General features: G+C 46.4%; 1 protein-coding gene across 1 annotated transcript in view; it reads right to left on the bottom strand.

Moving 5' to 3' along the window:
* LOC149327852 (uncharacterized) overlaps positions 1 to 21,605 on the bottom strand; it is a 32,011-nt gene extending 10,406 nt beyond the window's left edge. The window contains exon 1 of the mRNA XM_089563603.1: positions 21,456 to 21,605. The gene's annotated coding sequence lies outside the window, so the exon portion shown is untranslated. The remainder of the gene's footprint in view (positions 1 to 21,455) is intronic.
* Positions 21,606 to 23,297: the final 1,692 nt, after the last annotated feature.

Genomic DNA, 23,297 nt, shown 5'->3' with positions numbered 1-23,297 from the left:
CTCAGTATGAATCGCCACTGGCGATTGCCGCTGCGATGCGCCAATCAGAATGTTCCCTCCCCGCATACATTCCCTTATAAACTGTGTCTTTTGCCTGTACCCCGTCACTCTGACGAAGGCCAGACCCTGGTCGAAACGTTAGAATAAAGTTGTTTTTCTACCGTGTGTCAACCGAATTACGTTTATGTTCTACCGGATCCATCCGATCTTCACCCCTTCTTATATATATATTTATATATAAATGAGTGGTGAAGGAACACTGTACTTGACGTTTCGGCAGGGGCCGGGCCTTCGTCTAAAGAGACTGAGCTGCGGGCAGACTCTCAGATTTATATGATATTGTTATTACTATCTGCACCAATGACGATTAATATAAAATATCTAATATCGGGCGAAATCACACAATCGCAGAAGCGCTAAAATTATGCATCGGGAGTCATCTAAAATACCAAGAAAACATAGACACGTGTCGAACTTACAAGGTGCAGAATAATGCGGAGCGCACACGTACGAAAAGGGTGTGGTGCAAAAAAAGAAGAAAAGGGGGACACGATGCGAAGCTGCATTGTGGATGGTATGCGTCGCCTCCGATATGTACACATTCAATAAAATGAATAAAACCACATGAAAGATGAATGATTCAGAGCAGGATCCAATCAAAATACATCTTGCAATCAAAATACAGGTAGGTACATTGTCTAGTCACGTACAACGCGTTTTATAAACGGAATAAAAATACCAGTCCCGTCCCCGCTGTTCTGAAGAAGGTGTTCAGAGAAATGGGGCGATTAAGACAGGCAAGTTAGCTGGCTTACATTTTGGTTTATATCGGACGAGACGGCTTTAAACTTGCGAATTAAGAATGATTCTCCGACTTTTCAGTCGTCGTGCGATCGAAACCCAGACTCAAATATGTTGGCTTTTAATTTATCAAATGAGTGACTTGAAACATTTACATGCTTAGATATGGGCAGGTTGGGCAGACTTGCACTGTGAGCCTTAAGGGCAACTGAAGTAGTGTGAGAATGTGATGAGTCTAAAAGGGACGAATGTCTAAAGCATGCAGGTAAAGCCTGCGAAATCGTTCTGAACTACCATTTGAAATTGTGGTGTAATCGTCGAATAAAGTGGCGTCAGTGTTGAGGCTTCTCTGCAGTTCACTGCGACGGGCAGAGGCCCTGATATAATGATGTCACATGTAAGTAAAATATCGCTAGACACGGGGCAAAGGAAGAACAACGCACCACAATGATGTCACGTATGACGATGTTGCGTTTCCAGCGAAGAAACAGTTGTTTCGTGGAAGAAAACCAATTCCATCGAAGGTAGAGCTCACGAAGCATTGTTTCGCGGCATCTGGCGACGTAGAGCAGCATGCAGGCGATGGCAGCGGACATCTGAAATCTCGGCAATAATGACGTCACTACGAGTTTTCTCGTAGTCTCCAAGGCAGTGAGAAGAAGCCTGAACATCATCGCGATTTTAATCTACGATTTTCTAAACATTTTGAATGTTAGAGCAAAACACTTTGCATGCTTTACCTAGAAGCTTCATAGATAGGAATTGTTGAATAACCTCGAATTCTAAAAAAAAAAAAAGAAATCAGCTTCCCTCTATGGATGTTCAAGCGCAATATGAAAGATGTTTCAGTTTGACCTATATATTGCTGCTGACAGATGAAACATTGTAGTGGATAAATTACATTTTCACCGTTGCGGTTGAAGTTACCTTTAATTGTTACGCTGCTGCTTGAAGCGGTGCTAAATGTTATCTGTGACGTCTTCTTCTGTAGGCAAATTTTACAACGATTTTTGTTGCATAGCGCACAGCTGTGCACCATGCAACAAATCTCGCTGTAAAATAAACGTTTGCTCGGGCTGAGTGGAGCGAACTCTGGCGCGCACAAAGTTCTGCGTCGCAAACGCGTGACGCAACGAACGCCATCGGTGCATTCCTCCACGGCCGGTGTGGGAGTTGTGGATGCCACTCGGAAAACTCGCGCGAAAATAGGGCTGCTAAAATACTAAAGCGTTGTACAGGCACGAGCGGCTGGCGCGGCGCAATGGCTTGCGAACAAGCCTAACACGCAGTGCCGAGTGTTACCATCGGCCGCTCCGGTGGTACGTCCCTTGTGGTAATCGTTTAATGCGAAAGCATTATTTGGCTATGTCGACGATTTCGTGTCCGCAAAACGTGTCGGCAGTGATTTCTACAGTTCGTGTGAGAGTTAAGTGGAAAAGAATCTGTGCGGCAGAGAGTAATGTGAGGATGATGCACATCAAAATTTGGTCGATGTGGAGTAATTAATTAGGGCAGAAAAAGTCAGACGTCAAAATAGTATCAGACGTCGATATAGTGCGAGGGCGTGAAAACAGTGCTAGACGTCGAAATTGCGGGAAAAAAAGGCAGCAACGTGACAGAGGATGATAAAATGTCGTTGTACGCCAAATTTGATGGATCTGAAGTAGTTAACTACTGACCAAAAGGTCATTTCGACGTCAAAATAGCCCCTAACGCACATATAGTGCGAGGACGGTAAAATAGCGGTAGACTTCAAAATTGGTAGCAGTAGAAAGAGAGGGAAACAGTCAAATGAGGGAAAAAGAGAGGCAAATAGTCTAAAGTGAAACAAACAGAGCGGACGAGTGCGAAGGAGGCGTCAGTGCTTTCGCATTCTCCCAATTCGGGCCGCCGCAGTGATCTGTAACTTTTTTTTTTTGCGCACGGCTGTATACGCCCGAAGCATCCCGTTATAGCGTTCCGCACAAGGACGATCATCGGGACGATCTCTTTCTCATCGATTTCTTTTTTTCTGCCTCGCCACGTGTCTTCACTGCGCGCTATTAATCCGATCATTTCGTTCTGATCGATTTTGTTCTCCACCTCGACACGTGTCTTCAATGTGCACTATTAATCGACTCGCAGCCTCCTCTTGTGGCACCTGTTCACGTAGTCGACCGGCTGCGGACAATGGAGACACAACACCCACCCCTCTAATGAATCCCGATCGTAGCGCGAAAGACGAGGACGAAAGAATTCCTGTCTACTTCGCGTCTCTCGTCAGCCTTGTTGCCACTTTCTGCTCATTTTGTTTTTGCGTCGTGCTCCCCCGCAGTGCTGCTAAATGCGACACTAAGCGCGAGGACACGCAAACCCGCACGTGTAGAGAGCATGTTATATAAAGCTGGACAGCGTTCTTGGATGAGCAAGGCCCGAAAACGCCGATGGAAGAGTCCTCTCTCCTCAGTCAGCAGGGTTCTAGGTTGGGAGACACGGGCGCTTCACGTGGGAAGAGACAGGCGGCCCTTCTGTCAGACCCACGCATGCCACTCGCCGCCGCAGTATCCTGTTCGGCATTGGAGAGCCTCCTGCGATGCTTTCAGCAACCCACTCGCCAGACTATGTATTTATATATACAAATGTAGCCTTGATATGCACGGTGTTTCCTTTTTTTCTGTTCTATGCTGTTGTTTTATGCAAATGTGATAAAACTAGAGAGGACCGCTTTTGAGGCTGAGTTGTCTGGTCGCGCGGGTGCCTCATTCGGGGATGTTTGTAAATTGTTACCTGGATATATGCCTTCAATACTCCAAATGTTATCCCATCAAGCATACCGAGCCGCCGCGGTGGCTCAGTGGTTATGGTGCTCGGCTACTGACCCGAAAGACGCGGGTTCGATCCCGGCTGCGGCGGTTGAATTTCTTTGGAGGAGAAATTCTAGAGGCCCGTGTGCTGTGCCATGTCAGTGCACGTTAAGGAACCCCAGGTGGTCGAAATTTCCGGAGCCCTTCACTACGGCGTCTCTCATAGCCTGAGTCGCTTTGGGACGTTAAACCCCATAAACCAAACCAAACCAGACCTATCAAGCATACCTTGATTTCATTTGTATTAAGGAAATGGAACACCCTGTGTATCGCTGTTGTAGGCTCCGGTGCAAAACTTCAGCAATTTATTTGTATAGTCACACGCCTTGTTATCGCGCGCAGCGTACCGTTGTGCTTAGTGACTGAAAATAATAAAGTAACGAACCTGAAACTCCCGCTGTAGTAATTGCCGAAAGTTGCACGGCTGCATATGTTTTGTGTAGCCATAAGGAGAGAATGTAATTAGAAGGATAAAAAGCGATATTTCGCGTTGCAGTTGCAGCATGCGGAAACTTTTAACACACTGCTCACACTTACTTGCTAAAGCGAGTAAATTCCGCAGCCACCGTAACTTCTGCAACACAGATTTATCTGCCCGTGGATGGCCCTTGTGTGTTTTCTATGACTCATAAAGCGGATATTCTTCGCGTGCAATGGTGTCCTATATTGCGACTGACCATGATTTGACACATGTCAGCAAGGAGGCCCACCGTCGGTCTTCGCAGTTCCTTATGCTGCGTAGGCACAGACGTCCCATCGTCACTTTCCGCTTTACTTCATTGATTGATTCATTTTTTTCTTTTGTCCCATTATGTACTGTCTTTGTCAAAAGCTTAGAGCCCAGGGGGTTCGCTTCTAAGCCTCGCAGTGGGACTCCTGTAACATTCGTGGTAGTCCTACGCATTGGAGGAGGCAGGACCAGAAATCTTCTTACCTTCAGCAAATTTGGAGCTCTGGTGATGCATTACGAACCGGACAGTGTGCTTCAGAAGCAAACCTCCTGAGCCCCAACCTTTTGACAAAGGCTGTACTTGTAAGCCGTCAACGTATACCCAACACACTGCAAAGGCGGCACCAAGCAACTGCAGTGAAGATGGCATTTTACTGGCAGGCCTGTCAGCAGCCCGCTGCGACAACCATTAACTTTCCTAATGCATCGTGCGTTAATTTAGCATGTACTAAGCAGCATTTTGAAGAAACGCACTGAATAAGCAGGCTTTTGCAAGCTCGGGCTGTACTTGGAGAAAGCTGCGATCGGAACAGGAAGTAGAAGTGATAACGTTGACGTTAGTAGCAAATTTCGTTAATTGCCGCGCTGAAGTGGAGGGTTTCAAACAAAACAAATTGTTCTTTTCCTTTCAAAATGGCAGAGTTAATGTTGTGTTAGCCTGCTTCTCTCTGTGACGTAATCTCAAAAGCGAACTTTAGAGCTAGCCTCTGATAGATTCGATTTTATTCGCTGAAAGCTTAAATGCAAACCGCAGTGATTCTTGGAGCTGGCACCAAAGATACAAAAGAGTAATTTTTGTGACAGCTTTAATCTCTGAATAGGATATGTACTGAACGCTTGCCGACGACAATAGTCATTGTTTATCTATACAAGTCGGTCATGAGCTGAGGGTTTTGATACCATCTCCATTATATAAGAACCTCATTCTCGATCATTCCTTAGTTATCACTCAGTATGCCGACACTTAGATATGTTAAATGTGAAGCTATCTTAGGCGGTTGTAGCCGCCGCTGTGGCTCAGTGGTTATGGCACTCGGCTGCTGACCCGAAATACGCGGGTTAGATTCCGGCGATGGAGGCAAAATTCTAGAGGCCCGTGTACTATGCGATGTCAGGGTACGTTAAAGAACCCCAGGTGGTCGAAATTTCCGGAGCCCCTAACTACGGCGTCCCTCATAGCCTGAGCCGCTTTTGGACGTTGAACCCCTACAAACCAAACAAACCTTAAGCGGTTGTATTAATTCTGCAGAGACACAACATAAAAATACTGAAGCTGATATTAATACCGAAAAGAGCACGATTATTTGCTTGCTTCGAAATTCCCACTAGAGTTCGAAGCGCTACAACGCTCTCGAATACTTTGCCGATCATATGTGTTTTCTTGGCGCGAAGCACTGTTTCAAGCTGCACCACTAACAGAAATCTGAAATAATGAGCATGCATGTCACTTCACAGCAGCGATTACTTTGGCTTTTGATTCCATATCTGGATAAGTGACTTCCCACGATGCCAACAAAGATAAAGGCTGTAAATCACTGACCAGGACGACGAAGCATGTCAAAAGCGATACTGCCAAGTTTTCATATGCGAGGTGAAGCTACTTAGCACAGCTTACAACTAGCCTCGAATCCCTAAGCGACTGAGTTTTTACATGGCTCGTGCGAGTTTGGTTACGATGCGTTGCTTATCGCTTGGCGAACGATTCCTCTCTTCGGGCGGTGCCCAAAAAGGTTTGGCAACTATACTCTAGCACTCTAGCACCCTTGGCTGCTCTGGCAAGACTTAAACTGCCCAAAGGCTTGAACAGTGACTGTGAGAAGGGGGCCCAAGGGTTTTTCCTTGTGTTGAAGAACGTTCTTCGCGCTTCCTTCCTTCCTTTTATTTAAGACCACGTGGCGTCATCTAACCCTTCATCTATAAATGTTTCCGCCATGCTGCCCTATTATTGTTGAGCGGTTTGAAATTGTTAAGATTATTGTCTCTATTTTTTTTTTGCCCTCTAGCGGTGTAGACAGCATGAACTACGAATTTCGGAAGTGTAGTCGAATGTACAGCCGGCTAAATCATTAACTGGCGTGTGTGACGGCAGCTTTTTCTGTGCTCCTGCGCTTTGGGATGAAGCAAACTTGCGGAAAGCTCAATATTAACAGAGTGGTTTGTTGGGCGAGTTGGTTTGCCATATTGAAATATACCTGCGCTTAAAAGACACGGACTGAAAGATAGAGACACACACACATAGCGCTGGACTTACAACTGAATCTTTATTCGGGAAACACTGCTCTTTATGCACACCAGCAGCTGATAAAAATGGAAGATGGTAACACCCGGATGATAAAAAATCGACAAACTGTCTCGTCACATGTCCAGTCCTACCTTCCCTTTTGCAAAAATGCCCTTTCCTTTGATAGTAGTGAAAGGGACGTGCTACTCACGCATGCATCCCCACTGTCCGCTATGCTCATGGCTTCAATTATTTCACGCGCCGTTTGGTCACGGTTCCTGCTTACTATCTTCGTCTCGTTATAGGAAGGTACACATTTACACTCTTGACAATGAACCACCAAATTCCCATCGCTTTTCCGTTCCATGTTCTTCCGATGTTCCCGGAGCCGCTCATTCAAACATCGCCCCGTTTGGCCTACATATGCTTTGCCACATGTAAGCGGCAACCTGTATACCACTCCTTCTGCGCATGCGACCATGGGGACTTGGTGTTTCTTTTTACACCCCTTAGTTTTTCTTTCTGGGTACGTTACTATATTGCATAAGTTTTCCAATTTGTCCGGGGCTGAAAAAACGACCCTAGTTTTTACCTTCGAACCAATTCTTTTAAGATTATGGGACACCCCATGAATGTACGGAATCACCACCGTTTTCTCCTTTTGTTTTTCTCCCTCCTTGCTAGGCACCGTACCCTTTTTGCCAAATTTCTTGAGCATGCTTTTTGCCACCGACACTAAAACCTGATCCGGATAGCCTGCTTCCCTTAGCCTCACCACCTGCTGCTCAAAACTTTCTTTGACTAATTCCGGGCAAGATTTCTTCAACGCATTTTGAAAACATAACCTCACGATTGCCCTCTTCACTAATTTTGAATGTGCAGAGCTGAACGGAAGCAAACCTTTGTTACCTCTAGGCTGGTACATCCAAAATGTCCCATCAGACGCCAGTGATAGCTTGATATCGAGGAAGCGTATCGTGCCTTCGTTCATTTCTTCATATGTGATTATTAGTGGGTTAAGGGTTTTACTAAAAACAGCAAGTAGCTCTTGCACAGCAGAGTCATAAATACCGTCAAGGTGATTAAAGACCACTAAAAAGTCATCCACAAACCGGAACACTTTAACGCCAACAACTTTGTTTTGATCTCGCAACAGGATAGCCAACTTTCTGTCACACTGGGCAAGGAAAATGTTACTTAGAACTGGCGCGATACACGACCCGATGCAAACACCTTTCTTCTGCCGATAAACCGCATCATTCCAAGTGACGCACGTGGCAGCCAAATAGAAGGACAACATTTCCAGAAAATTGCTCACGCACATTCCCGTTTCATTTTGGAATGCTACACTTCCAAACTGATCAATGCAATCAGCCACGCATTGAAGCAACTCCTGATGTGGCAAGGAATAATATAGATCCTTTATATCAAACGAGCACGCCATGAACCGACGGTCTTTGTGATTGTCCAGAAAAGTTATAATCTGTTGGGAATCCTTCACCAAAAACGGATCATCGATACTCAGTAGGTTGAGCTTGCCTTTAAGAAATTCAGCAATTGACTTTTGCCATGTTCCCGACTCAGATACGATAACCCTTAGGGGACAACCAGGCTTGTGGGTCTTAGCCGTAAACATAAATTTCAGACTATTGCATTCACTCTTGTCTATACTTGAAACGAGTCTAGTTAATTCCAATTTTTCACATAGTTTCTTCCCCTTTGCTTTCAAGCTGCGTAAGGAATTACGGGGAAGTTTCTCAAAAACTGAATTCACAGCCTCCAAAGCTTTTTTACCAAACATCTCTTTCGTTAAAACAACGAAACCACCGTCCTTGTCCGCAGTAAGTAAACATAAAGAGTCATCCCGCAGCACTGAAATAACCCGCCCTATTGGAAGACTGGTTTTCGCAGGCTTACATCTTGAAAGAACGTCCACTCCCTCCGATATGCATCGTTCACTCTCGGACGTTGGAGCGAACCTTGCAACTTGGCGCACGAGGGACAGCAGCTCAGGCGCGGTCTTCCGTGGTTCCACGGCGAACTTGGGGCCAAGTGAGAGCACCCGCTGCACATCCTGAGGCAGGCGAACGTCGTCTAGGGTGTGAACTGCTTTCACTTCCGTCACTGATTTTGCAGGAACGCAGGCACGAAGATGAGGCAGAACTTGTTGCCACAAAAATTCTGCCGTGCAGTCAGCGGTACGTTGATAGTCCCGAAGAACTCTGAAGGCCCGAGGAGCACCTGTTGAGCCAAGTACCTGCACCCGCAGGAGATCCCTGAATGTACGGACTTGACACCTCCACTCCGATCGCAAAATCCTGCACATCCGCATGCCATGCCCCATAGAGGGCTCGAAACCACCGAAGAGAGCCCTGACTGCTTGCGGTAGCACACGCTTCCGGATGCAGAAGGAAAGAGATCTTGCATGGCAGCACGCCGTTGCTAGGAGAGGTATGACGGAACATGGTTGCAAAGAAGAACACGAAAAAGAGCCCGATGTATAAGAAATGAAGTTTAGCAGAGTGGTTTGTTGGGCGAATTGGTTTGCCATATTGCATTGATCAGTTTGGAAGTGTAGCATTCCAAAATGAAACGGGAATGTGCGTGAGCAATTTTCTGGAAATGTTGTCCTTCTATTTGGCTGCCACGTGCGTCACTTGGAATGATGCGGTTTATCGGCAGAAGAAAGGTGTTTGCATCGGGTCGTGTATCGCGCCAGTTCTAAGTAACATTTTCCTTGCCCAGTGTGACAGAAAGTTGGCTATCCTGTTGCGAGATCAAAACAAAGTTGTTGGCGTTAAAGTGTTCCGGTTTGTGGATGACTTTTTAGTGGTCTTTAATCACCTTGACGGTATTTATGACTCTGCTGTGCAAGAGCTACTTGCTGTTTTTAGTAAAACCCTTAACCCACTAATAATCACATATGAAGAAATGAACGAAGGCACGATACGCTTCCTCGATATCAAGCTGTCACTGGCGTCTGATGGGACATTTTGGATGTACCAGCCTAGAGGTAACAAAGGTTTGCTTCCGTTCAGCTCTGCACATTCAAAATTAGTGAAGAGGGCAATCGTGAGGTTATGTTTTCAAAATGCGTTGAAGAAATCTTGCCCGGAATTAGTCAAAGAAAGTTTTGAGCAGCAGGTGGTGAGGCTAAGGGAAGCAGGCTATCCGGATCAGGTTTTAGTGTCGGTGGCAAAAAGCATGCTCAAGAAATTTGGCAAAAAGGGTACGGTGCCTAGCAAGGAGGGAGAAAAACAAAAGGAGAAAACGGTGGTGATTCCGTACATTCATGGGGTGTCCCATAATCTTAAAAGAATTGGTTCGAAGGTAAAAACTAGGGTCGTTTTTTCAGCCCCGGACAAATTGGAAAACTTATGCAATATAGTAACGTACCCAGAAAGAAAAACTAAGGGGTGTAAAAAGAAACACCAAGTCCCCATGGTCGCATGCGCAGAAGGAGTGGTATACAGGTTGCCGCTTACATGTGGCAAAGCATATGTAGGCCAAACGGGGCGATGTTTGAATGAGCGGCTCCGGGAACATCGGAAGAACATGGAACGGAAAAGCGATGGGAATTTGGTGGTTCATTGTCAAGAGTGTAAATGTGTACCTTCCTATAACGAGACGAAGATAGTAAGCAGGAACCGTGACCAAACGGCGCGTGAAATAATTGAAGCCATGAGCATAGCGGACAGTGGGGATGCATGCGTGAGTAGCACGTCCCTTTCACTACTATCAAAGGAAAGGGCATTTTTGCAAAAGGGAAGGTAGGACTGGACATGTGACGAGACAGTTTGTCGATTTTTTATCATCCGGGTGTTACCATCTTCCATTTTTATCAGCTGCTGGTGTGCATAAAGAGCAGTGTTTCCCGAATAAAGATTCAGTTGTAAGTCCAGCGCTATGTGTGTGTGTCTCTATCTTTCAGTCCGTGTCTTTTAAGCGCAGGTATATTTCAATATGGCAAACCAACTCGCCCAACAAACCACTCTGCTAAACTTCATTTCTTATACATCGGGCTCTTTTTCGTGTTCTTCTTTGCAACCATGTTCCGTCATACCTCTCCTAGCAACGGCGTGCTGCCATGCAAGATCTCTTTCCTTCTGCATCCGGAAGCGTGTGCTACCGCAAGCAGTCAGGGCTCTCTTCGGTGGTTTCGAGCCCTCTATGGGGCATGGCATGCGGATGTGCAGGATTTTGCGATCGGAGTGGAGGTGTCAAGTCCGTACATTCAGGGATCTCCTGCGGGTGCAGGTACTTGGCTCAACAGGTGCTCCTCGGGCCTTCAGAGTTCTTCGGGACTATCAACGTACCGCTGACTGCACGGCAGAATTTTTGTGGCAACAAGTTCTGCCTCATCTTCGTGCCTGCGTTCCTGCAAAATCAGTGACGGAAGTGAAAGCAGTTCACACCCTAGACGACGTTCGCCTGCCTCAGGATGTGCAGCGGGTGCTCTCACTTGGCCCCAAGTTCGCCGTGGAACCACGGAAGACCGCGCCTGAGCTGCTGTCCCTCGTGCGCCAAGTTGCAAGGTTCGCTCCAACGTCCGAGAGTGAACGATGCATATCGGAGGGAGTGGACGTTCTTTCAAGATGTAAGCCTTTGAAAACCAGTCTTCCAATAGGGCGGGTTATTTCAGTGCTGCGGGATGACTCTTTATGTTTACTTACTGCGGACAAGGACGGTGGTTTCGTTGTTTTAACGAAAGAGATGTTTGGTAAAAAAGCTTTGGAGGCTGTGAATTCAGTTTTTGAGAAACTTCCCCGTAATTCCTTACGCAGCTTGAAAGCAAAGGGGAAGAAACTATGTGAAAAATTGGAATTAACTAGACTCGTTTCAAGTATAGACAAGAGTGAATGCAATAGTCTGAAATTTATGTTTACGGCTAAGACCCACAAGCCTGGTTGTCCCCTAAGGGTTATCGTATCTGAGTCGGGAACATGGCAAAAGTCAATTGCTGAATTTCTTAAAGGCAAGCTCAACCTACTGAGTATCGATGATCCGTTTTTGGTGAAGGATTCCCAACAGATTATAACTTTTCTGGACAATCACAAAGACCGTCGGTTCATGGCGTGCTCGTTTGATATAAAGGATCTATATTATTCCTTGCCACATCAGGAGTTGCTTCAATGCGTGGCTGATTGCATTGATCAGTTTGGAAGTGTAGCATTCCAAAATGAAACGGGAATGTGCGTGAGCAATTTTCTGGAAATGTTGTCCTTCTATTTGGCTGCCACGTGCGTCACTTGGAATGATGCGGTTTATCGGCAGAAGAAAGGTGTTTGCATCGGGTCGTGTATCGCGCCAGTTCTAAGTAACATTTTCCTTGCCCAGTGTGACAGAAAGTTGGCTATCCTGTTGCGAGATCAAAACAAAGTTGTTGGCGTTAAAGTGTTCCGGTTTGTGGATGACTTTTTAGTGGTCTTTAATCACCTTGACGGTATTTATGACTCTGCTGTGCAAGAGCTACTTGCTGTTTTTAGTAAAACCCTTAACCCACTAATAATCACATATGAAGAAATGAACGAAGGCACGATACGCTTCCTCGATATCAAGCTGTCACTGGCGTCTGATGGGACATTTTGGATGTACCAGCCTAGAGGTAACAAAGGTTTGCTTCCGTTCAGCTCTGCACATTCAAAATTAGTGAAGAGGGCAATCGTGAGGTTATGTTTTCAAAATGCGTTGAAGAAATCTTGCCCGGAATTAGTCAAAGAAAGTTTTGAGCAGCAGGTGGTGAGGCTAAGGGAAGCAGGCTATCCGGATCAGGTTTTAGTGTCGGTGGCAAAAAGCATGCTCAAGAAATTTGGCAAAAAGGGTACGGTGCCTAGCAAGGAGGGAGAAAAACAAAAGGAGAAAACGGTGGTGATTCCGTACATTCATGGGGTGTCCCATAATCTTAAAAGAATTGGTTCGAAGGTAAAAACTAGGGTCGTTTTTTCAGCCCCGGACAAATTGGAAAACTTATGCAATATAGTAACGTACCCAGAAAGAAAAACTAAGGGGTGTAAAAAGAAACACCAAGTCCCCATGGTCGCATGCGCAGAAGGAGTGGTATACAGGTTGCCGCTTACATGTGGCAAAGCATATGTAGGCCAAACGGGGCGATGTTTGAATGAGCGGCTCCGGGAACATCGGAAGAACATGGAACGGAAAAGCGATGGGAATTTGGTGGTTCATTGTCAAGAGTGTAAATGTGTACCTTCCTATAACGAGACGAAGATAGTAAGCAGGAACCGTGACCAAACGGCGCGTGAAATAATTGAAGCCATGAGCATAGCGGACAGTGGGGATGCATGCGTGAGTAGCACGTCCCTTTCACTACTATCAAAGGAAAGGGCATTTTTGCAAAAGGGAAGGTAGGACTGGACATGTGACGAGACAGTTTGTCGATTTTTTATCATCCGGGTGTTACCATCTTCCATTTTTATCAGCTGCTGGTGTGCATAAAGAGCAGTGTTTCCCGAATAAAGATTCAGTTGTAAGTCCAGCGCTATGTGTGTGTGTCTCTATCTTTCAGTCCGTGTCTTTTAAGCGCAGGTATATCTCAATATTAAGCATGGGCTTAGTGAGCCTGAGCTTAAATTTCATATTTTCGCAAGTTTTCTCCGTCGTAAGCTTCAGGAGCACAGAAAACGCGGCCTTCAAGCACGCCAGCTAAAGATTTGGCCGGCTGTACTTGGCCATCACCTTGGGTCAGATTTTTGAGCAGACGATTTGAAAATAGCGGGGTTGATATCATAAAGAAATCCAGTGATCGACAGACCCAACTTCGAAATATTGTTCTTTTCCTTCAAGAAGGCTTCCTCGTAAAATTTTAGAAAGTTCAACGTCTTCTCAACCGCGTGCCGCACACCTTGATTCATAGTCACCTTTTCAAATCTCTCGACAGGGCTCAGGAAGAATTATTCTCGTGAAACTCAAGGAGTTTCACCTATATTCTCCGCAGACTATAAATCGAGGTGCCATGACCTTGTGTGTGCTCATGAATATTTCCAAAGACTTCGACAAGACGTTGCGTTATCTACAGCTTCCTAAACAAAACACGCTTAAATTGGATCCCAACCCATTATGATGGTTGCACAATCTCCTCGCTAACCGGTCGAATTTTGTTCAAGAACAATGAGCACTCCTCATTCCGTATTACTCAAGCGTTTCGAACGCTCTGTGCTCTGAGAATCATTACTCCCGTTTAAATTAACTGCCTCTTCGCGTGCCGTAGATTAAACTTTTTTCGTTCCATGAAATGTAACTTACCGGGAAATACCGAGTACTGACGATATTTGTCCACTTCAGCCTAATCATGACTCAGTATCGGCGCAGTGCGAGAATTGATTGATAAGCTTTCATACATACAAACTAATGCCTGACTCATTAAGTAATGTCTTCCAATTACATACGCACTGGATGCCAACCGCTCAGTACTGTTAACGCGCACACATGACGGCACGGTGGAGAAATCACCTGGCATCATGAGGAGGACGAATTAAAGCAATCTCCGTCACTTATAAACGAAATTTCCCTAACGTGTTCGTACCCCTCTAATGGTAGCTATGCGAATCACTAATGTCACCTGAAGAGGACGGCAAAGCCTCTGCATGGAACCTTTTCCTCGAATACTTCACATAAAACTGTACTGTATGCAGAATCACTGTCCTGGCTTTAATATTTTATTTATTTATTTGTTTGTTTACAAATACTGCAGGCCCTTCTCGGGCTCATGCAGGAGCGGATACAAAGGAGACAATAAAGGGAAACAAGTTAGGTACATATATTATACAAGATAAGAATTCATCATCATAGCGGCATCGTGGTGGTAATGATGACATTTCAGGCAAACGAAAATAGCGGGTTCAGTACGGATACAAATACAGTTACTAAAAATACAAAATGAAAGTCAGCATCATAGTTTTATCACGATGGAATTACAGATGAATCAATGCTATTGCCATGCTCTATGAATGATTCAACTGAGTTGCAGTTTACAGCAGCCGAGGGTAGTTTGTTTCAGCTAGATATTGCCGATGGAAACAAAGAATATTTATGAGCATTAATATGGCTTGTGCGTTGGTGAAGTGCTTTCTCATGGTTAGTTCTCGAAGAGTGACGAAATGGTTCCTGGCACAATCATAGCACCGAAAATGTGACGGTCAAGAAATCGGATTTGGTCGTTGGCGAATTATCAATATGGCAAAAAGTGAGACGGCATGACCTGCATAACCATCTCTGGTTTAGGGCCAGATTTTCTTTTGATAACGTTATTTATTACCTCAGGGCATGAAGGGAGTTGGGAAGGTAGGAAGAAAAAAAAGTGGATGTTAAATGAAGGAGAAAAGGTGCGCCGATCTAACGAAGGCGAGGAGAGAGCGTGATGTAGTGCCAGAATTCTTCTCTGATCATCGTAAAAAAAAAAAAAATTGAATCCTTTGAACAGAAGACAGAAAATTTCAAAACTTCGGTTGGACACAGTTTGTGATTGCAACTACTTTTTGTACATAGGTTCTTTTGTGTTTTGTTTAAGTAATTTGCTATTGCTTTATTTTCTCTAACTATACAAACTACCTTATTTACCGACTATAGTCCGCACCCGGTGCATAGTTCGCGAGGATGAATTTTGGCTTAAAATAGGTTTTTTACATTGCCCGCTTATCTTTCAGACAAGCAACCCAGATTTTTCTCCAGGTATTTCAGGGCTGCAGCCCACACCCTTGCACTTTTTTCATCGACGTCAAATCACTCGGTTCGACTTTACTGCTTGAGCACACTCCTTCACACTGAGCTCCAATGCTGCCGGAATGGCTCTACATCCTTTGTAGCTGTCACAACCGTTCTTCGGCTTTTCGCATGTGCTGACTAATCCAAGCATTGGAAAACAGCCGCTCTAAGAACCGCCCGCCGCATTTTTTGGCATATCGAAGCGGATTGCATGCCCAACAATTTTGGACAAAAGCATTTTTCAACTGGAAAGAGTGAGGTGTGAACGCAATTTCTTCATATATTGCAATAATTCACTATAACAATCGATATATCCGCATATCTCTCCTAAGCAGGCTTGCAACTTTTTTCTATTAACTTTTTTGCTATCCTCAAAAACGTTTCTCGAAGGTTTTCTAGGCAGCCAACTACTTGATGCGAGCGAGGAAAGAGTTTAAAAGATCTTGCAACGCATAGGAAGAATGGAGCGTTACCTTCCATATTTCCATAACAATACTTTACAATATTCCAATATTAAAATTTTTGGTCCAAGAAAGTTGGACACGCATATCGGAGCTGTTTGCGCTATGTAATTTAGCAAGGAAAAATATCACAGCCACAGACGGGTTCCGTTTTTCTATACTTCGAAAGCCACGCTAGCCTTCTTCGGACAGAATAAACTCTTAAGGAATTATATCATGTACAGTGCGCATCCATAGAGTCATAAACATGTATAGTCGACGGACTATAGTCGAGAAAATGCCGGTGTAGCATGACTATCTACATTCTATAATATCCTTTCAGGGCCTTTTAAATAAGTAAACAAGAAAACAAACCGATACACTATGCTGAAGTTTACAGAAAAATAACGGGTAGTGGTATTGCCGTTAATTCCTCGAATAAGTGATTTAATGCAGAAAGTCGAAAAGCTGCAGTTTGTTCTCTCGATTGGAGAACGCCTACAGTGTCGTCACGTGACTCAGCGGTCTTTAGAGACACTGAGGAGAACTGTACTGGGACTGCCATTGTACCGGGACTGAGGGCCTTTCAAGCTGCTTATGCAGCTTTTGCCTCACTCAGTTTCCATCATTTTCTTTAAATGGGAAACAAATCAGATTAAATAAACGGCGTCCGTTTATCGTTCTCGCTAAAAGTTGATTCCTTCGCTCTTTCCGCTGTGTTCACGTTCGTCTGGCAGCGAAAGAAGCGTTTATCGCCGAGAAAATTTGATTTAAAAATCCGACTGACGGTTGAATTAAACTCGTGACGTCTTTACCGAAAAAGGCGGGTTGCAACCGTTTCGAAGTGAATGGTGGTGTAGCGTAGACTCCGGGATCCGCGCCCAGAAACTTGTGTCGACGCACGAAATTTACTCGCGAAATCAGTCGGCGATGGCTACACGCGTATTTAGTTTTTGGTTTTTGCTAGCTTTCAAAAAATGTTTTCACTGAGACTGGACCCTTCAGGTCCGATCTGGTCTCTAGTGTGGTATTTGGTATGCTCTCTGGTCTGGTCTAGTCTTTAGTGTTGTCTTCGGTCTGCTCTCTGGTCTGATCTGGTTTCTAGAGTGGTCTTCGGTCTGCTCTCTGGTCTTATCTGGTCTCTAGTATGATCTTCGGTCTGCTCTCTGGTCTGGTCTCTAGAGTGGTCTTTGGTCTGCTCCTGGTCTGATCTGGTCTCTAGTATGATCTTCGGTCTGCTCTCTGGTCTGGCCTGGTCTCTAGAGTGGTATTTGGTCTGCTCTCTGGTCTGATCTGGTCTCTAGTATGATCTTCGGTCTGCTCTCTGGTCTGGTCTGGTCTCTAGAGTGGTCTTTGGTCTGCTCCTGGTCTGATCTGGTCTCTAGTATGATCTTCGGTCTGCTCTCTGGTCTGGCCTGGTCTCTAGAGTGGTCTTTGGTCTGCTCCTGGTCTGATCTGGATCTGGTCTCTAGTATGATCTTCGGTCTGCTCTCTTGTCTGGCCTGGTCTCTAGAGTGGTATTTGGTCTGCTCTCTGGTCTGATCTGGTCTCTAGTCTGATCTTCGGTCTGCTCTCTGGTCTGATTTGGTCTCTAGTCTGGTCTCTGGTCTGTTCTCTGGTCTGATCTGGTCTCTAGCCTGGTCTTCGATCTGCTCTCTGGTCTGGTCTCTAGTCTGGTCTCTGGTCTGCTCTTTAGTCTGGTCTCTGCGTTGACCTCTGTGCTGGACTGTGTGCTGACCTCTGTTCTGATCCTTGTTTGGTCTCTGTTGTGGTCTCCGTTCAGGCTCCTGGTCTGGTCTCTGGTGACTGAAATGTGGCACCCTATCGATTCAGACCAACTCCTATTTGTGGTCATTGTTATACCGCTGAGCGTGGACGAGCAGTCTTTGGCGCGATCTACTTGCGCGAGTCACGTGACGGTCGGTTCGCTGAAGAAGAAAGCTACTCGGTGTGTGTTGCGCGCCGACTTCGATAATACACAACGGACGGCAAGGCGGAATCATCCACAGTGGAGGTTCTCGCCACGCCATTTGGACTCTGTTGAAGCGTGCGTTTACGACCGTCTCAAAGGTTACGACATGGGGGGCAACGAATGATGACAACAGGACACTGTATTAATGTTTAAAACACTGCTTTGGGATCATGTCTTAATAAACTGGCTGGTAGTTTTTGTCATATTAATATTCCTCTCTTTCAAGTTGCCCTCGGATATAAACAAATACAATCGTGACGTCAATATTCAGCTTAAGGAATAAAAGAACATTTAGGGCAATTTAGTTAAGAAATCTTGAAGAAATCTTGAAGCAAGTGAATGAAAAGACCACTTTCTCTACATCTATGTCGCTATGATAATACAGGAACTCAAAACGTTAATTACTACGCAAAAAAGCATGCAATCAGTGCGATGCGATCTCGTTTCATCAACCGCATTACAGCCACGTCTGAACGCTGTCAAATAAGGTAGCCTGTCGCGATGGGGGGGAGTCTTCTATATCCCCGCACTCTCTAAAGAGATATTTAAATCATCCTCTTAAAGTTTCAAGCGTCCGTGTTTTCCCCCACTCAGTCAGTTGCAACTGTGCGTGACCGTGTGCACCTTCTCTTGGGCGGCAAACAACCTTGAAAGTACAGGCGAAAGAACTGCCTTGTTTATATGTAGTGCCTTCGGGTGCGTGCACCGCATCACAACGGAGGTTTGAGAATGAGTTGTGTCGCGTTTTTGGGATTGTTTACGCGTTGTGACTTTGCCGCGTGCGAATGACAACTCAGTCTAATTTTCACTACGTAACGAGCATAGACGCACCCAGCATATTGTGGTGAGGGCGGTATAACTCGTATTCCTAACGCAGCATCCCTGTGCCCGGATGTCTAAGCTATAATCGCGTAGTCTTTAGCAGTCGTAGTCGCGTAGAGAACAACACAGCGGCTGGCAAAGAATGTTGCAGTGGACCGTTTTGTATTAGGTGTACACACGCTGAAAGTGTGCGAACTAAACCAGATTCACCTTGCTCAGGCTGTTGTCTCTTTGGAGCATACGAGGAACGTTTTGTAAAAGGGTTGAGAATTGGGCGAGTTGGCTCGAATTCATACTGCTGTGGCACCACGAGGACAGGGACGGAGACGGAGTGACGACAACACAAGTGCTCAGTAACAACTGAAAAAAAATTTACTAGAAGCACAGAATATAAAGAAAAAACCAACGGTTACATGCGCAGTCCAAAACAAGGTTACATTTAATTGCCTGGCGCTTTTGTAACCTTGTTTTGGACTGCGCATGTAGCCGTTGGATTTTTCTATATATTCTGTGCTTTTAATAAATTTTTGTCAGTTGTTAGTGAGCACTGGTTGGTTGGTTGGTTGGTTGGTTTATGGGGTTTAACGTCCCAAAGCGACTAAGGCTATGAGAGACGCCGCAGTGGAGGGCTCCGGAAATTTCGACCACCTGGGGTTCTTTAACGTGCACTGACATCGCACAGTACACGGGCCTCTAGAATTTCTCCTCCAAAGAAATTCAACCGCCGCGGCCGGGATCGAACCCGCGTCTTTCGGGTCAGCAGCCGAGCACCATAACCACTGAGCCACCGCGGCGGCAGTGAACACTTGTGTTGTCGTCACTCCGTCTCCGTCCCTGTCCTTGTGGTGTCACAGCAGTATGAAAGAGTTGCGCCTGTTATGTGTGACGTTATCTTTTTACACAGAATGTCCGCCAGCAGCGCTGTGTATCAGCCACTGGCCTTTGATACACACCGGAAACAGCATGTCAACGTCCAAGGCTTGTTCGACTCCATTCCGCTGGCTTAAGAAGGCGACACGTTGTGAGGCTGTGATCGAACTACAGTTATATGAGAAACATTTAAATGCCTCTTGAGACATTCGAGCAATATATAACACGCGAAAGTCGGAACCAGCACTGGCTGAGCAATGCCCAATGGCCAATACAAATACCGACATTCTTTGGTGAACAAGTTATGACAATCGAAACTGCAGTGAAGAACTAGAGGTTAACGCGGTAGGCAGTATTTTACGAAGCTAACTGGCGCCTATTGCTGTTGGACTGCCGATTCACCCGTCGTTGTAGCGCAGTCATCGCAGTGTATACGTGAGAGTTCCAGTGACACCTAAGTGACGCTGAACGCCTTGGGTAATTTTATCTGCAAGACAGGTCATATGCTCAGGAGTGAAGACTGTTGTAAGGTTCCTATAATGAATTAATTATAGCTCAAGCAGCACAAGTAATCGGCCCAGTATTGGAAATAAAGGTTTCACTGTGGTCCTTTACAGGACCAGCCTTTTGCCATGTTGCGTTGGAAGAAACTGCTGGCCTGTGGGCCCGCGAGCTCCGGAAACTTTGTGCCGCGAGCGTTCCTACCTTTACTCGGCGTCGCAGGGTGCCAGCCTCGTCGCGGACGCGCGGCTCATGTTCGGCGTTCGAAAACGCGAACGTAATGCCCAAGGACGCTGCCTTCCGAGAACGCGCGGCTTGGTCGCGTGGACACGGCGTTCAAAAACGCGACCGTCAGCGCCCAGGGACGCTTCCTCTCGAAAACGCGCAGCTTGGTCACGCGGGCACGGCGTTCGAGGGAGCGGCACTGAACGCACGGGAGTCTTTCTCCAGCAGCGGAAGTGAGCAGCTGCTCGGGGAGCCAGTCTGTACTTTCCAAAGGCCTGGTGCCGTCTCTTATTTTGGGTCAAATTCTCTTAATAAAGGCCCATTTCCTAACCTTCACCGAGTCCACAGCCCGTACCTCGCAACAGCCAGTACATTTACAATATTGGGCTTGTGAATTAATTCTGTGCAAATTGAATGACTCTGTTTGCATGTCCACAAGGTGCCTGTTACTTCGGTTTTGGTGAAGCACCATTCATAATCGAGTCTCTTCGTTATGGGCCTTCTGTGGTTTGCCAAACAGCACGGGTAATCGGCCCAGTATTGAAAATGAATGGTTTAGCTGTGCTTCTTTGCAGGCCAATACATTTCCAATATTGGGCCGATTACCCGTGCTGTTTGGCAAACCACAGAAGGCCCATAACGAAGAGACTCGATTTGGAATGGTGCTTCACCAAAACCTAGGTTGGAGGCACCATGCGGACGTGCAAACAGAGTCATTCAATTTGTACAGAATATATTCACGCCACCACGGTGGCTCAGTGGTTATGGTGCTCGGCTGCTGACCCGAAAGACGCGGGTTTGATTCCAGCCGCGGCGGTCGAATATCGATGGAGGCGAAATTCTAGAGGCCCGTTTACTGTGCGATGTCAGTGCACGTTAAAGAACCCCAGGTGGTTGAAATTTCCGGAGCCCTCCACTACGGCATCCCTCATAGCCTTAGTCGTTTTGGACGTTAAACCCCATAAACCAAAGTAAACCAGAATACATTCACAAGGAAAGAAAGAAGTAGGGGTTAAGCAATTTAGGCGCTGTCCTGGGCACGCATCGCGTGCCGCAGTAGGAGGGGGGGGGGGGGGGGGGGGGGGTGATAAGCTGACCGTGAAACCGCGAAAGAAGCGGCCGCGAGGCGCAAATAACGGCAACGAAGAACGCACAGAAAGGGGGCCGGGCCAACCTTGTTCCCCAGAAGTGGGACGCATGGAGGCTGCGACCGTTCTCAAGCAGAAAAGAAAAAAGCGAACGAGTAAAGAAACACGAAGAACACGCGGGTTATAGAAGCAGACACATCGCACGCCGCAACGGCAACGCTTACCGGGGGTGATGCGTTCGCAGAGGTCTCCACCGGCGTGTTCTCGAGAGCACCACCGACCGGCTCGCAGGCCGACCAGAGACTGATGTAGCAGCAGCGGCGGCGACGGTGGCTCGTCCGGCCCCCACGCCGCCTGCCCTCCGCGCTCTTTCTCTCTACAGCGCGGTGCAGGGATAAGATTAAGTGGTCAAAAAGTTGGCGTGCGAAGAGAGCGGATCCCTCGCTCACTCGGGCTGCTGCGGATGGCCAGGTCAGTACGGCTGCGACGATGACGGCACGCCTCTCCGGTTGTGGGCGCTGCAGTCGGCAGAGTCTCCTTTCCAAGAGCAACAAGTCCCGGCGCCGCCACTGAAGAGAGAGAAAGGGTGTAAACTAGCGCCTGGCTCGTCGATGCACAGCATGTCATCCGCCTGCACGAAGTCTGTCTCACGGCGTTTCTTACATCAGCTGTGCACACTCGCCGAGTCATGCTGGTGTGACAAGCTTCAATGTCGTTGTTCTTGTGCATCGCGATGCTGTCTGTTCGGGACATGGACAAGCGTTAGCTTTCGTTTCTTAACTTTATATGCACTAGAATGCGCACCTTCCACTTAACATCCTGGAATATGTCTCTCTTATGCTTATGTCTTTCTTATCTCGTAGAACGATGGAGGCCGCGCTGACCAGCTCAACCCTACAGGGCCAACGACAGCTGGTAGAAAACAGAAGGCCAAAAACAGGTAAGGTCGTAGTAGCCTCAGACTAAGGGCCCCTCCCGGATGGTGAAGGGGTGGGGAGGGGAGGGCAAAAGCTGTTAATTTAATAAAATGTTTTTATTTTTTGCTAGCATCATCGAAGAACAACTGCCCTTATTTGTCTCACACACAAATTGTTTTACAGCATTCATCCTTTCACCATGCTTAATGGCCAACCGAGATACACATCACACAACTTGCCCAGTCACCTCGTTTTAAGATGGTTTTAAGGCGAAAGCCTTTAATGCCTCATCGTTGTCGACAGAAGGTTGTCAGCAGAGGTGTCACGCCGCCGCGGTGGCTCAGTGGCTATGGTGCTCGGCTGCTGGCCCGAAATACGCGGGTTCGATCCCGGCCGCGGCGGCTGAATTTCTTTGGAGGAGAAATTCGAGGCCCGTGTACTGTGCGATGTCAGTGCACGTTAAAGAACCCCAGGTGGTCGAAATTTCCGGAGCCCTCCACTACGGCGTCTCTCATAGCCTTAGTCGCTTTGGGACGTTAAACCCCCATAAACCAAACCAAACCTTTTCCTAGTCAGACCAGAAAAAAATGTTTGTGCACGATGGGATTCGAACCACAATCCTTCCGTTCCGCAGCCGAGCGTGCTAATGGCTACGCTACTTCCTGCTTTTTTTTCTTCAACATGATATTTATTACAGTGATGTAATGTTCTATGTACATGAACTATATACAAGCCATTATGAAAACAGTGTTAAACAATACATATAGAAAAGATCATGCACTAGAAAAGGGGCAATGCAGAGCACATCACTAATAGTGAGTGCCACTCCGGTTCGTACTCAGTCTGGGCATACATGTCTCTTAGGAGAACAACCATTCGACTGAAGTGATCCTTTGTAGACACAACAGGTTCACAGTGTCTGTCCATCATGCGGGTTTTCCAGACGCTGTGCAGTCAAATCAGAAAGAACATGTCCAGGGGTTCATCAACAAATGGCAGCGCAGTGAGATAGCGAACAGAATGTGGAGTCAGATGAATTCTTTTTTTAAATGTGCGTTGCAGGATATCCCAGAAGAGTACTGCATCTTTGCAACTGATGAAACAATGCTCAATTGTTTCTGGTTCATCACAAAGGCGGCAATTAACGGT

The sequence above is a fragment of the Amblyomma mixtum genome, chromosome 10, assembly GCF_055824585.1.
Source record: "Amblyomma mixtum isolate Tamu chromosome 10, ASM5582458v1, whole genome shotgun sequence".
Lineage (NCBI taxonomy): Eukaryota > Metazoa > Arthropoda > Arachnida > Ixodida > Ixodidae > Amblyomma > Amblyomma mixtum.
The sequence above is the reverse complement of the archived record's forward strand: the minus strand, read 5'-3'. Positions and strand labels throughout refer to the sequence as shown.